This window comes from Oncorhynchus nerka, linkage group LG5, assembly GCF_034236695.1.
Source record: "Oncorhynchus nerka isolate Pitt River linkage group LG5, Oner_Uvic_2.0, whole genome shotgun sequence".
Lineage (NCBI taxonomy): Eukaryota > Metazoa > Chordata > Actinopteri > Salmoniformes > Salmonidae > Oncorhynchus > Oncorhynchus nerka.
This window is the reverse complement of record NC_088400.1, coordinates 45,194,230-45,209,635: the sequence shown is the minus strand read 5'-3', so window position 1 is coordinate 45,209,635 and position 15,406 is coordinate 45,194,230. Positions and strand designations below refer to the sequence as shown.

At 38.8% G+C, this 15,406-nt stretch overlaps 1 protein-coding gene across 1 annotated transcript in view; it reads right to left on the bottom strand.

Annotated features, from left to right (window-relative positions):
- Positions 1 to 14,825: 14,825 nt before the first annotated feature.
- Positions 14,826 to 15,406, bottom strand: part of LOC115129552 (glutamate receptor 2) — a 70,400-nt gene continuing 69,819 nt past the window's right edge. Inside the window, exon 16 of the mRNA XM_065018688.1 lies at positions 14,826 to 15,406. This exon is cut by the window's right edge and continues 1,098 nt beyond it. The gene's annotated coding sequence lies outside the window, so the exon portion shown is untranslated.

The window sequence follows — 15,406 nt, the reverse complement described above, 5'->3', positions numbered from 1 at the left end:
TAGAGGAGGAAGGCTCTGGCTGCGCTGAACAGGCGGGAGGCTCCGGCAGCGCTGTAGAGGAGGAAGGCTCTGGCAGCGCTGAACAGGCGGGAGACTCCGGCAGCGCTGTAGAGGAGGAAGGCTCTGGCTGCGCTGAACAGGCGGGAGGCTCCGGCAGCGCTGTAGAGGAGGAAGGCTCTGGCAGCGCTGAACAGGCGGCAGACTCCGGCAGCGCTGTACAGGAGGAAGGCTCTGGCTGCGCTGAACAGGCGAGGCGCACTGAAGACCTGGTGCGTGGTGCTGGAACTGAACCGAGGACACGCACAGGAAGCCTGGTGCACAAGATGCTACACCGCACAAGATGCTACACCGCAGACCAATCCAAACTCATCTCTTGGCATGTCCAGCCCACTCATTATCTCAGCCAATCATGGCCAGCGGGAAGGTTGCTGACTTTTTCTGTGGCTAAACCAACTAGGCTCGTAATTTAAGAATTGTATTAGTATTTACAGATGGCATACAAGTTGGATATTATTAAGGCACATGAAACTTCACATTTTCCAGAAGGCATTTCTGGCCAAAAACGCATTTTGATGAAGAAAATATTATTTACATTCAAACGGCTCTCCTGTGAAGTAGTGACTTGCGACATACACCTGGATTTCTGAATCAGGTCACATATTAGAATACTTAACATTTTATCTTCAAAAAAAGTCTCAACATAAGTGTTCATATTTTGAATGTTCATTTAATGCTCAAAGCATCCTGAATACACCTGACCTGTGGTTATAATTGTTTTATTTTCCACCCTGGTTATAGGCCTAATGTAACGGTCTTCTTCCTCCTCTGACGAGGAGTAGTAAGGAAGGATCAGAGGACCAATGTGCAGCGTGGTAAGTGTCCACAGTGATATATTTAATAAAATCAACAGAACACTGAACAAAATAACAAAAGTACAAACAAACAACCGAAACAGTCCCGTATGGTGAAAACACTAACACAGGATACAGAAAATAATCACCCACAAATCAAGGGTGAAAACAGGCTGCCTAAGTATGGTTCTGATTGAGAACCATACCAGGCCAAACACAGAAATACCAACTCATAGAAAAACGAGCATAGATAACCCACCCATCTCACGCCCTGACCATACTAAAACAAAGACATAACAAAATAACTAAGGTCAGAACATGACACCTAAGCCATGTCAAAATATGTAGAACTGCAGGAAATTAGATTTTAAAAAGTTACATTTTCCTGTTTTTGGGTTGTGCCAGGGGCAAATGAATTCACATAGCAAATCTCAATCCAAGCTTTCTTCAAAAGTTGCCAGCCCAATAAGAACATGTCTACAACTTCATCAGCAAGCTGTTAAAACTATCGTAAATATGCTACACACTGTTTATTAGTGCCCAAAATCACTAGCTATTTAAATTCCATCTCTGTGTTTGTTAATGAAGCTATCTAGAAACTAGCAGTTACATTGAGCAGGCAGTCAGGCTAAATCAGCTTATCAAGTCATTGGCGAGTGGCAAAGTGCTTTGATACAATTTTTTACAACTTTCTCACTATCTATTACCGGTGAGCGTTTGTCCGATCATATTTGCTAACAGGTAATTGCGCTGTAACAAGTATTGTAGTTAATTAATTGTAATAACTTGTTACTATGCATGTTACAAATGTGCAAGCTTCCTCTAAATTCACCAGTTCAGTGATTTGTATCTTCACAGATCCAATTCAGTAACAACTGTCATCAGGTTGTCATCTCCCATGAACAGATGTGCTGGGTGTCCAAGATTACATATATACAGTGGAAGTCGGAAGTTTACATACACCTTGGCCAAATACATTTAAACTCAGTAACAAGTAACAAGTAACAATTCCCTGTCTTAAGTCAGTTAGGATCACCACTTTATATTAAGAACGTGAACTGTCGGAATAGTAGTACAGAGAAATATTTATTTCAGCTTTTATTTTTTTTCATCACATTCCCAGTGGGTCAGGAGTTTACATACACTCAATTAGTATTTGGCAGCATTGCCTTTAAATTGTTTAACTTGGGTCAAACTTGGGTCAAATAAGTTAATTTTGGCCCAGATTTGTAGGCCTCTTTGCTCGCACATGCTTTTTCAGTTCTTCCCACACATTTTCTATAGGATTGAGGTCAGGGCTTTGTGATGGCTATTCCAATATCTTGACTTTGTTGTACTTAAGCGATTTTTCCACAACTTTGGAAGTATGCTTGGGGTCATTGTCCATTTGGAAGACACATTTGCGACCAAGCTTTAACCTCCTGACTGTCTTGAGATGTTGCTTCAATATATCCACATCATTTTCCTTCACATGAAGCCATCTATTTTGTAAAGTGCACCAGTCCCTCCTGCAGCAAAGCACCCCATCAACATGATGCTGCCACCGCCATGCTTCACGGTTGGGATGGTGTTCTTTGGCTTGCAAGCCTCCCCCTTTTTCCTCCAAACATAACGATGGTCATTATGGCCAAACAGTTCTATTTTTGTTTCATCAGACCAGAGGACATTTCTGAAAAAGTACAATCTTAGTCCCCATGTGCAGTTGCAAACCGTAGTCCGGCTTTTTTATGGCAGTTTTGGAACCGTGGCTTCTTCCTTGCTGAGTGGCCTTTCAGATTATGTCACTATAGGACTCGTTTTTGCTGTGGATATAGATACTTTTGTGCCCGTTTCCTCCAGCATCTTCACAAGATCCTTTGCTGTTGTTCTGGGATTGATTTGCACTTTTCTCAGCAAAGTACGTTCATCTCTAGGAGACAGAACACATCTCCTTCCTGAGCGGTATGATGGCTGCGTGGTCCCATGGTGTTTATACTTGCGTACTATTATTTGTACAGATGAACGTGGTACCTTCAGGCGTTTTGAAATTGCTCCCAAGGATGAACCAGACTTGTGGAGGTCTACATTTTATTCTTAGGTATTGGCTGATTTCTTTTGATTTTCCCATGATGTCAAGCAAAGAGGCACTGAGTTTGAAGGTAGGCCTTGACATACATCCACAGGTACACCACCAATTGACTCAAATGATGTCAATTAGCCTATCAGAAGCTTCTAAAGCCATGCCATCATTTTCTGGGATTTTCCATGCTTCTTAAGGACGTGGTACCGAAGTGGGGACCACAATCAGCGGAAATGTTCAAGAGCGCCACCTATAGAGGTTGATAAACCTCAAACTTTCATTAAAATTGACATACAATATACTGAATTAAAGCTACACTCGTTGTGAATCTATCCACCAAGTCAGATTTGTAAAATGCTTTTCGGCGAAAGCATGAGAAGCTATTATCTGATACCATGCACCCTCAAAAATACTGCAACGTCACCTAACGACAGATTTTGCGTTAGCCGTAGCAAACCAAAACGCTGAAATAAAATATAAAACATTCATTACCTTTGACGAGCTTCTTTCTTGGCACTCCTAGATGTCCCATAAACATCATTTAGGTCTTTTTTCGATTAAATTGGTCCATATATAGCCTAGATATCGATCTAAGAATACTGTGTGATTAACGAAAAAAATAGCGTTTCATAACGTAACGTCTTTTTTTTTAATTCAAAAAGTCGACGATAAACTTTCACAAAACACTTCGAAATACTTTTGTAATGCAACTTTAGGTATTAGTACACGTTAATAAGCGATAAAATTGATCAGGAGACGATGTTAAATCTTTAGCTTGTCCGTGTAGAAAAAGATGTCTGAAAAGAGGTCGACCAAAAATCCGGGCGGAGACAGCAGGGAAGGAGTTCCCTTGTTTGGGTTAGACCAAGAATCAATTGCGAATCAAATGACATGACTCTAGACACCCTGTGGAAGCTGTAGGCAATGTAAACTCGGCTCTATTTAATTCGGTTCACTTTGAACAATTGCCTGTAGTCGCGGAAGGATATATTTTTCCATTTTCAGTGAACAGATTTCCATACACTTTTCGATGAAACGCCCGTTCTGCTAATGCCACAGCCGTGATTTAAACAGTTTTGGAAACGTCTGAGTGTTTTCTATCCACACATACTAATCATATGCATATACTATATTCCTGACATGAATAGCAGGGCGCTGAAATGTTGCGCGATTTTTACAAATAGCTGCGAAAATTCGCAACATCCTTAACAGGTTTTAAAGGCACAGTCAACTTAGCGTATGTAAACTTCTGACCCACTGGTATTGTGATACAGTGAATGATAAGTGAAATAATGTGTCTGTAAACAATTGTTGGAAACATTACTTGTGTCATGCACAAAGTAGATGTCCTAACCGACTTGACAAAACTATAGTTTGTAAACAAGAAATTTGTGGAGTGGTTGAAAAATGAGTTTTAATGATTCCAACTTAAGTGGTATGTAATCTTCCGAATTCAACTGTATCATAGTATTTGCCAACACTAGACTAGCTAGCAATTTCTTGTCTGGATTTTTTACACAATCCTTTTAATCCCAGTTCTTTGCGCACTGTCAATATGACATCAGTATCAACACAAATTCTGGGCACGTTCAATGGTTTTGACTGGATGGTATATAGTTTATATCAGAATAGATTTTTGTTGTACCAAGTTAGGAAAACTTACGCAGCAGGTTAGGAGAATTAATTAACGTAGATAATTAAATTAAGGTTAGGAAAAGGGTTAGGTTTAGCTAAACTTTTGATGTCAATTTGACAAAAAAAGAGCTTTGGACTATAAGGTTCTATCTTTATTCGGAGATAATAGGCTTTCAAGTTCCCGAACCCTCATTGGTTTGAATGGTGTCAGAAATTTGTATCTTGTATTTACAGTATTAAATAGGTAAAGAACATTGAACAGGGAAAGGCTATGTCAATAACTGAACATAAATTCCGGGCTTGAATTCTAGATATAACCTTTTAGTCGCATACTCTGGAATAGCTGTGTCCTGTCTAGCCATGACCACGTTCGAGGTCGTTGTTATTTTGAGATCGTTGTGCAGATGGCCAGATATTGACATAATGCCATACTTCCTGGATGAATAATTAAGTGCACTAATGCGTCCCATCCAAAAGTGAGAATGTTCTTCAACTGCAAGGTTACATAATGAAATAAGAGGTTGTCTTATGACTATTTATGTGCATTTGTAAACCATTTTTCAACCCTGGCTCACAATTCGGTGAGCACTAAATGACCATCTCACAATTGTAACCAGAATTGTTTATTAATGTGTTGAAAATGTTTGACTGATGGTTATTAACCCATTAACTCATTGTCAAGCCCAGCTCTCCTTAGCTACTGTTGCTATCCAGGTCAAATGCACCATTACACTATTTAACATTTTTATTTAAAGAATTATGTAAATGCCCCGTTTTTGCCATAGCTCTCATAAGATTCCATGCAATTTAAATGAAAATGTTACCTTGGCCTGGGCATCAGACTCCAGATCCCTTTGTTTTGTCAATGATGTGGCTGGTATTCAATTGGCTAACACTTATAATGTGGTTTGTGCAGGCTGAAAAATTGTGCTTTCGGATGCTATCAGAAACTTGAATTGCAATTAGCACATGTTGTTAGTACAGTGTAACTATTCATTCTTACAATTAATTACTATACTTGTAATAAAGATTTCTTAAAATGAAATGTTACCCTGTGTTTTATAGTGAATTATGTTACAAAATAGGTCGCAGCAGGACACAAGATGCTCGCGAATGGGTTTTGAATTTTGAATTGGCAGTTTGGATGTAAGTGCACATAGTCTCAATTCTCATTTTGCCCAAAACAGTGGCACACATGAATGGTCACCATCAGAGACATTTTAAAACTGGGGAGATAAGAATCCTGGTGGGAAATTAATCCAGAAACGTATTACGCTTCTCCCAGCAGACTGTCTGCTAACTGTGTTCACTTTGTCATGCTGCATTACACGATTGCTAAGGTAAACGTCAAACAATCCCTTCTAAAAGTCAGGGTATGAATCGAGAAACCTACCTATTTTCCTTGAAAGTACATAATGTCACGATTTCAAAGCTATATGATATTACAGAGAACAAGTTAATTATCTCATATCTCGTAAAAGATTTGTAATGCTGTACTTCTTGTTCATGTTATTAATGTTAATGTTGTGTTTTTGAACTAGTTCCCATTTGACTCCCATTCATTCCTTGAAGGAGTGATCTCCTTTTCCCAGAATTGCCCAGAATGCATCGCATGGCCCATTGACGACGCATGGGCAACGTATCTTTTTCACTTTCAAACACATCAGCAGCTGGCCACTCGATAAAGGGCTTAGGGGCAAAGTGTTCTTTCAACATAACATTGGTGACATATTGTGTAAAAAAGTCTGAGGCGCTCCTTAATGTGGACAGATCTGTCTTACTGTCTGTAGGCTCTGCCATACGATTGGATAGAATGCAATCAGCAATCCTGTTTCTCCGTGCAAGACAATTCTCCCTAGGTGTTACCATCCTCTGCTAGTGGGCAAGTGTGCATGATCAAAATACATTTTTATGAATAGATTTTAGATGTGTGTGAAAATGTGTTTATTGGGGCCTCCCGAGTGGCGCAGCAGTCTAAGGCAATGCATCGCAGTGCTAAAGGCATCACTGCAGACCAAGGTTCGATTCCGGGCTGTATCACAACCGGCTGGGATCGGGAGTCCCATAGGGCGGTGCACAATTGGCCCAGCATCGTCCGGGTTAGGGGAAGGTTTGGCAGATGAGATTTTACTTGGCTTATCACGCTTTAGCGACCTTTTGTGGTGCGCCAGGCGCTGCAGGCTAACCTCAGTCATCATTTGAACAGTGTTTCCTCCGACACATTGGTGCTGCTGGCTTCTGGGTTAAGTGTGCGGATGTTAAGAAGCATGGTTTGGAGGGTCATGTTTCAGAGGACACATGACTCGACCTTTGCCTCCCAAGCCCGTTGGGGGAGTTCCAGTGATGAGACAAGATCGAAAAAGGGGGTAAAATACCAACAACAACAGAAAAACATTTTGTTTCTTTGCAACACGCTATATATCCATTGTTTAGCTGGAATGGAATGTTCGTATCCTCTATATTTCACTGTGATGACTTAAGACACAGCGGGGAGAACAATTATTTGATACACTGCCGATTTTGCAGGTTTTCCTACTTACAAAGCATGTAGAGGTCTGTAATTTTTATCATAGGTACACTTCAACTGTGAGAGACGGAAATCTAAAACAAAAGTCCAGAAAATCACATTGTATGATTTTTAAGTAATTCATGTGCATTTTATTTCATGACATAAGTATTTGATACATCAGAAAAGCAGAACATAATATTTGGTACAGAAACCATTGTTTGCAATTACAGAGATCATATGTTTCCTGTAGTTCTTGACCAGGTTTGCACACAAAGCAGCAGGGATTTTGGCCCATTCCTCCATACAGACCTTCTCCAGATCCTTCAGGTTTCGGGGCTGTCGCTGGGCAATACGGACTTTCAGCTCCCTCCAAAGATTTTCTATTGGGTTCAGGTCTGGAGACTGGCTAGGCCACTCCAGGACCTTGAGATGCTTCTTACGGAGCCACTCCTTAGTTGCCCTGGCTGTGTGTTTCGGGTCGTTGTCATACTGGAAGACCCAGCCACGACCCATCTTCAATGCTCTTGAGGGAAGGAGGTTGTTGGCCAAGATCTTGCGATACATGGCCCCATCCATCCTCCCCTCAATAATGTGCAGTCGTCCTGCAGAAAATCATCCCCAAAGAATGATGTTTCCACCTCCATGCTAAACGGTTGGGATGGTGTTCTTGGGGTTGTACTCATCCTTCTTCCTCCTCCAAACACGGCGAGTGCAGTTTAGACCGAAAAGCTCTATTTTTGTCTCATCAGACCAAATGACCTTCTCCCATTCCTCCTCTGGATCATCCAGATGGTCATTGGCAAACTTTAGATGGGCCTGGACATGCGCTGACTTGAGCTGGGGGACCTTGCGTGCGCTGCAGGATTTTAATCCTTGACGGCGTAGTGTGTTACTAATGGTTTTCTTTGAGACTGTGGTCCCAACTCTCTTCAGGTCATTGACCAGGTTCTGCCGTGTAGTTCTGGGCTGATCCCTCACCTTCCTCATGATCATTGATGCCCCACGAGGTGAGATCTTGCATGGAGCCCCAGACCGAGGTTGATTGACCGTCATCTTGAACTTCTTCCATTTTCTAATAATTGCGCCAACAGTTGTTGCCTTCTCACCAAGCTGCTTGCCTATTGTCCTGTAGCCCATCCCAGCCTTGTACAGGTCTACAATTTTATCCCTGATGTCCTTAAACAACTCTCTTGTCTTGGCCATTGTGGAGAGGTTGGAGTCTGTTTGATTGAGTGTGTGGACAGGTATTTTTTATACAGGTAACGAGATCAAACAGGTGCAGTTAATACAGGTAATGAGTGGAGAACAGGAGGGCTTCTTAAAGAAAAACTAACAGGTCTGTGAGAGCCGGAATTCTTACTGGTTGGTAGGTGATCAAATAAAATGCAATAAATAATGCAATAAAATGCTAATTAATTACTTAAAAATCATACAATGTGATTTTTTGGATTTTCTGGGGGGGATTTTCCGTCTCTCACAGTTGAAGTGTACCTATGATAAAAATTACAGACCTCTACATGCTTTAAGTAGGAAAACCTGCAAAATCGGCAGTGTATGAAATACTTGTTCTCCCCACTGTACATGCACTGTACGACTTAAGTCGCTCTGGATAAAAGTGTCTGCTAAATGACTAAAATGTCAAATATAAATGTTTTTCATACAGATCTCATATTATTAAATATTGATGTCACAAATGTATCAGTACATTTCTTTATTAAAAATGTTTTTGGTTACAATTGACTGGCTAAAACTTAGAAGTACTAGCAGTACTACTTATTTCTCTGAGTATAGCATTTAAAAAGAAATAACATGATTATTTTTCGCTCTCTGAAATAAAACCATCAAGCGATAGTTTTTAAATAAATACATTTCTGTCATTGAACAAAATATGTCATGATTAGATTGTGAAAAACGACACCAATCTCTTTCATAATTATTTCAACATTAAAAGCTAATTTACAAACATTTCAGAAATATTGATATATAGTGTGGAATTTGTGGAAAGGATGTGGATAATATTGAATTGAGATTTGAATTCTTGGAATTCACCTAACATTGTAATAGAGCGAAATTGAACTATCTCTGAAGTCAAAGACTGACCTAGAATTTGAATTGAATTAAATGGAATTTTAATTTAATTTGTGGAATTGACCCAAACCCTGATTTACACTAATATCGATGCAACATAGGCCGTATTAGGCTTAAAAATGCAACATAGGCTTAAAAAAGTATTTTTTTAAAGTTCAGCTGCCCTTTAAGGAGCCTTCAATAATAGGACATTGCTGCATGTGTGTATGTGCCATATTAGCTCGAGTTCCAGCTCACTGATATTCAGTTAGTAAAAATATGAACTGTAAATTATACGTTCGACACGGTGTGTTCTCACTCTCCGGGGCGCACAGTCCAATTTATATTAATCCCCTGTAAATGGAGAGTGAGAGACAATATTATTTTAATATCATGTAATTAACTTTGAGGTGAAATGGAAAATGAATGTCACAAGAATTTGGTGAGGAACATATGGCCTAGATGGGGGCGGGGGTTACCTCAGAAGACCAGAGGGCAGTCTGTCATTCTCATGGAGATGTGTGCCCTCCATTAATAATTAACAGAGGGCTGACTGTCTCTTTTAGCAGTTTCTTCAGCACTAAGGCATTTTACACTTCTTTATGGACAGACAAGATAAATTATCCCTGATCAAATCAAATTGTCTTTGAATTGTCTAGAAATAATATCTGATAATGGCTGCGGTCGTACTGTTCAGGAATACATATATTTTTCTCAGACAGCCATAGACCAACGTCATTAAACATCAATTTTATTTGAAAATTAAATATAATACAATTCATGTATAACACATTTCTTATACATTTGTACATTAACTTGCATTGAATATTATTTTAAGTGCTTTTTAAGGTTTTCCTAACATTAATAATTCAACACAACGCCTGAATGTATGAACTTGCCTTTGTGACAGCTGAAAACATGTATTTATCTTAAGAAAATTAGTTATTTCCACCCAACCTTTGGTGAGATAATGATAACAACCATATGATTTCCAAATCAATCCATGTAAATTATACATAATATACTAATTTACCTAAAACAATATGGGTGTGTTGGAAATGACAGGGTGTAGTGGAAATTATATCTATGTTTAAAAAAACTTCTGAAAAGAATATTTGTTTGCAAACATTTTGAACAACAACCATTGTTAAAAATTTAATTAATTTAAGACAAAGTAAGATTCCAAAAGTAGACTATGGGCAGAGTTCAAGGAAGTAGACCAGTGTTTTTGAGAGATGATCCCAGGTGGGGTCATCCGCATAGAAGAGCTCAGTGAGCAAAGTTTAATTGTATAATTTGTGGTATACCCAACACAGGTGTGGAGGGTTACCTGCTTATGAGAATCACCAAAGTGAACTGCCTGGATTTGACTGGTGTATTTACACAGGTAGTTCTCTCATGGGTGCAACTTTGTTTTAGAAGTGGGGGGGAAATGATTAATATAATTTGTTTTATCCAGTCGGATAAACACTCCAAACAGCCTAACCGACCGCTCGGAGGTGTCTGCATGGTCCTAAAGCACACTGTTGTCTCATCCTGTATCACATTGCAATGATAAGACTGTGGGGGGTGGGGGCAAAAATGTCCCCTGTGAAATTTCAGAATATCCCCAGTGAGTTCTCTGAACCTGAAGTCAATATGAACGATGATCTCCACTTTCTACAGATTCTCTTTTAATTCTCTCAGTTTGGAGTATTGGTGTCAAATGATGTACACGTGTTTCCCCAACTTATCTTTCAATCCTTTGGAGAGGTCCTCCAGTAGAATATGCAGTGTGCAACACACCTTTTCTTTTACTGTCAAATGTACAGTGATCATGTTTCCTTCTTTGTTTTTTCTTCTCTCTCTTCAGCTTTGCTTTTCCACTCAAACCCCCATGTCTGCTCACCAGCATCAAAGTCAGATGTTTTAAGCTCTTTGGCTTGGCAAAGGGAGCACTCTCTGTACATGCACTCTTTCTTCAGGTTCTCATAGCACAAAGACTCAATAAGGTTCTCGTTGTTGCTGCAGCTGATCACTTTGTGATACTGTAGTTTGTCGGCCATGAACTGGAGGTTGGCGTGGGTTTTGCAGAGGTACGTGTTCCTTTCCTGGACCGTTGGCTTGACAAGCCAAAAATGACGTATATTGCAGAATTCATAGTAGGACATTTTAATCTCTGAACATTCCCTCTTAAAATTCTGATAAACTTTCTGAATTGTGCAATTCAAGAAGCGCCTCTGCTTTTTTTTCTTTCTTGTCCCTCATTATTATGTCCTTTTTCCCAGTTGTTGCTCTAATGTTGACGTCACGTTCATAGAGTCTAGTGATGTTCTCTTCTGTGGCTGTGCTAATTATGTTACACTGCTTTTTCCTGGAGTATTGAAGACGTGTTGGCCTGTTTTCAATTGCTCTCATTGCTTTTGATGAAAATCCCAATTCTCTGTTTGCGGCTTTGACCAGGCCAAACTTTCTCAGGATGTTGCCTCTGAGCATTTTTGAAGCAACTTGTTTGTCCTTGACACTGTGCATTTTGTGATACTTTTGCTTTAACTCTTCATCAGTTGATCATACATTTTTTGTTGTATTTCTCAATTTTCCGTTTGTCATGCAAAGATCTCTATGTTTTTGAGCAACCTCTTCCAACCTTTTGACTTTGTAACAATGTTCGTCTGAGGAAGAAGGAGTAGACCAAAGCGCAGAGTGGTATGTGTTCATATTTCCATTAATTAACTGAACACTAAATACAAAAGAACAAGATAATAAATGAAAACCGAAACAGTCCCATATGGTGCAAACACTGAAATGGAAAACAACTACCCACAACCCATAGTGGGAAAACAGGCTGCCTAACTATGGTTCTCAATCAGAGACAATGATTGACAGCTGCCTCTGATTGGGAACCATACCAGGCCAAACACCTAGAAATATAACACACAGAACCAAAACGTAGAATGCCCACCGCAACTCACGCCCTGACCAAACTAAAATAGAGACATTAAAAAGGAAATAAGGTCAGGACGTGACAGACTTCTCATTCCTGTTGCAGATGATGAGGAAGGGGCATCAGGGTATGCATCCGGGGCAGATAAGTTAGGAGCAGGTATTATGGCCTCATGTTCTGGATGCGGGTCTAGGTTTTGTGTTGCCTGATAGGTACTTACTTACTTTATTGTCCCCATGGGAACATTTTGTTGAAGTGTCTGGTACACATTTAAAGTGGTGTTTAAATACAAAACAAAATTGACAATACAACTTTCATAAGTTACATACCAATAAAAAAAGAACGAAAGACTAGCCTGCTGGCCTTACTGAGTTGATAGGAACGTTAGCCCGATCTATTTAGGAGGGATATCACACCTGGCACAAATGATTGTCTAGTTCTGTTTTTCTTGCTGAGGTGTGCCCAATACCTGCGCCCAGAGGGGAATAGTTCAAAGTCCAGGTACAGGGGGTGGCATGGGTCTAAAATGATTTTGTGAGCCTTGCGGAGGGCCCTGACCTTAAAGATCTCATCCAGGTTAGTCTCCATTGCATTTGTTCTCTTTAATGTCTGTCTTCTATTCCGTTGGTTGCATTTCCATTGCCATCTGTTTGTTCTCGTTTTGTAAGCTCAAAGATAGATTTCACTTCTCCCTTCTCTTTTTTCTTCCAATATTTCTCCCTGGCTTTTTGCAGATGTACCTGGTATCATATAGGATACCTTTTTATGTGGCATATTCTAAAAACAAAGAAAAATACTACTTAAGTTTTCCAGTTGTGCACACCTTGGAGCATTTTCTAGATTAAAGGAATTTTAAACATTATTAAATAAGCCTAAAGTTTATTTTTTTTAAGTAAAAAGTAATAACAATGGATTTTTTTCATTGCCCTCATTGCTTTTGTTGAAAATCCCAATTCTCTGCTTGCGGCTTTGACCAGGCAAAACTTTCTCAGGATGTTGCCTCTGAGCATTTTTTAAGCCACTTGTTTGTCCTTGGCACTGTGCATTTTTTGATACTTTTGCTTTAACTCTGCAATGATGGCATTTTTTTTAAAGTAATAAAATCCTTCTCAGATTCTTCGGAGATCCCTTCATTTGCTGTTTGTCTTTGTCCTTGGGGAGTCTTGTCTCCATTTTCTTCATCAGTTGATCATACCTTTTTTTTGTATTTCTCAATTTTCCGTTGAGCTTTATCAAGTTTGACGTTTGTCATGCAAAGATCTCAATGTTTTTGAGCAACCTCTTCCAACCTTTTTCCTTCTAGCAAGTATTTGACTTCAACTGTGGCGGAAATGTCAGAACATTAAGTTTGTGATGGAAATGACTGTGATGGATAAGACGTTCTAATGTTTTTTAGAGAAAAATGTCAGACTGCTTAGCATGCTTTGGATAGTATTACAGCTAGCATATAGTTTACACTAAATACATCAAATATATATATATATATAAAAAAATAAGTTCTAACACAAATTAAAGAAATTATAGCCTATTTGGAAATGAATAGAAATGAAAAATGTTTTCTACACAAGCAATATTTACCTAGATTTTTCTTCAACTTCTGGACATCACTTCTGGAACAACTGTCTGCTGCAGCCATATGCTTCAGTATCACAATATGTTTCCATGGTAACTAAATTAACATTCTCTTTATTATTGAGGAATTTGCCCTCAGTGGTAGAAATGACACCACTACCAAAGGACAGATACATTTTGTGTAAATAGCAATATAAAGGGCATATTCACAATAAATATTGATAAAGATGTTATTTAATTCACTCTTTCTCTAGAACATAATATTACATAATGTGTAATTATTAATGTTTTCTCATAGAAAAACTTAGTAGAAGCTCAAAAGTATGGGTTAGAGACAAGGGCAAAACAGTGAAATTTAGGTATAAAATGCATCTGAAAAGTAGCTAAAATACTTGATAGAGAGGTGTTAAAAACATCTGGGGGGATTGTAGTGTGAACGTAACATGTAAAGAATAAAACATATTTTTAAATAAAATCCCCAAAATTGACCCTGAGTACATAGACGTTCCTGTAGTTGCAGAATCACCCAATTACAACATGATTAAAGTTAATGCATTTAATGAAATATCCCATATCTCTTTATTGTATCTCCCCAGAACATCATAATCATGAGAATGAATTGCTGAAGTTACTGTGTTCCCCTTTTAATCAACGGACTTTGAATAAGGCACAGTTACACCAATTATGCTAAACAATGCACACCAACTGAATTATAATACATCTTTATGAAAATAATTCAGAGCAACAAAGCTTATAATGAACTCTGCACAAAATATGTCTCATCCTGGATATGAAAAATGTACCAGAAAGTAATTTAGCAATTAACATTCTGGCATCCTCAATGAATATACTCTTAATCTAATGACAAAAATGCGTAATTACTGAAGTTGTTGATAATTTCAAATGCTTAAACTTTGCAATTAACTCTTTCAGAGAATGCTTCGGTAGTATGTGGGCTCACTGAGCTGGCATATTGTTTGATTCCATTCAAACAGAAGGCCAAGTCTAAACAATGTGTTGTGGGTTTCACCCTTGTGGGTTTTGGAGGGGAAAAGTTCTGCAGGTTGGTAAGATATTTGAGATGCTGCTGGACAAAACAAATGTATGTCTGTTTTTGACGGTCTTGACAGAAGCAAGGTATAGAAAACACCAATACATATGCTAAAGACTGTTGGTAAAGTGAAGACACAACACACAGAATGATAACAAGAGAAAGCCACTTTTTATTTAGAAAGAATCCCAACAATAAACAAGTTGGCACACATTCCATATAGAAAATGTCAGTGAGAATAGTCTGGATATGCAATGATGAGGGTGATAAGATAACTTACTGTTGTACTGTTCATTACAAAAAAAAGCAACAGTGATACCAATAGTACATTGTGTGCCTCCCTTTACATATGTGAGAGGACGTGATCGCATGTTAGGTCATTTAGTCTCACAACTTCCACACTAAAATGGAAATGCACATTGGCAAAAAGAAATTAGATGCATTTGAGGTAACAACATGCAACTGATGCTAATTTACACTCAGGTTAATGCAAAGTATGTGGAGAAAGAAAAAAAAGTTGCTGAAATATGACTCTTAGCCATAAAACTGTACACCAAGAAAGAAAACGTACAAAATGTGTTGACTACTTTCACTTGATGACAGTGACTGATTATATTAAGACTACTATATTCATACCTACTGGCACTACATTTTGGCACGCTTATTATTTGGCATTTTTAAACGACCATTTTGACCATGTATACGTATGTTTATTTTCCTCTCATAGCAAAACGTATGC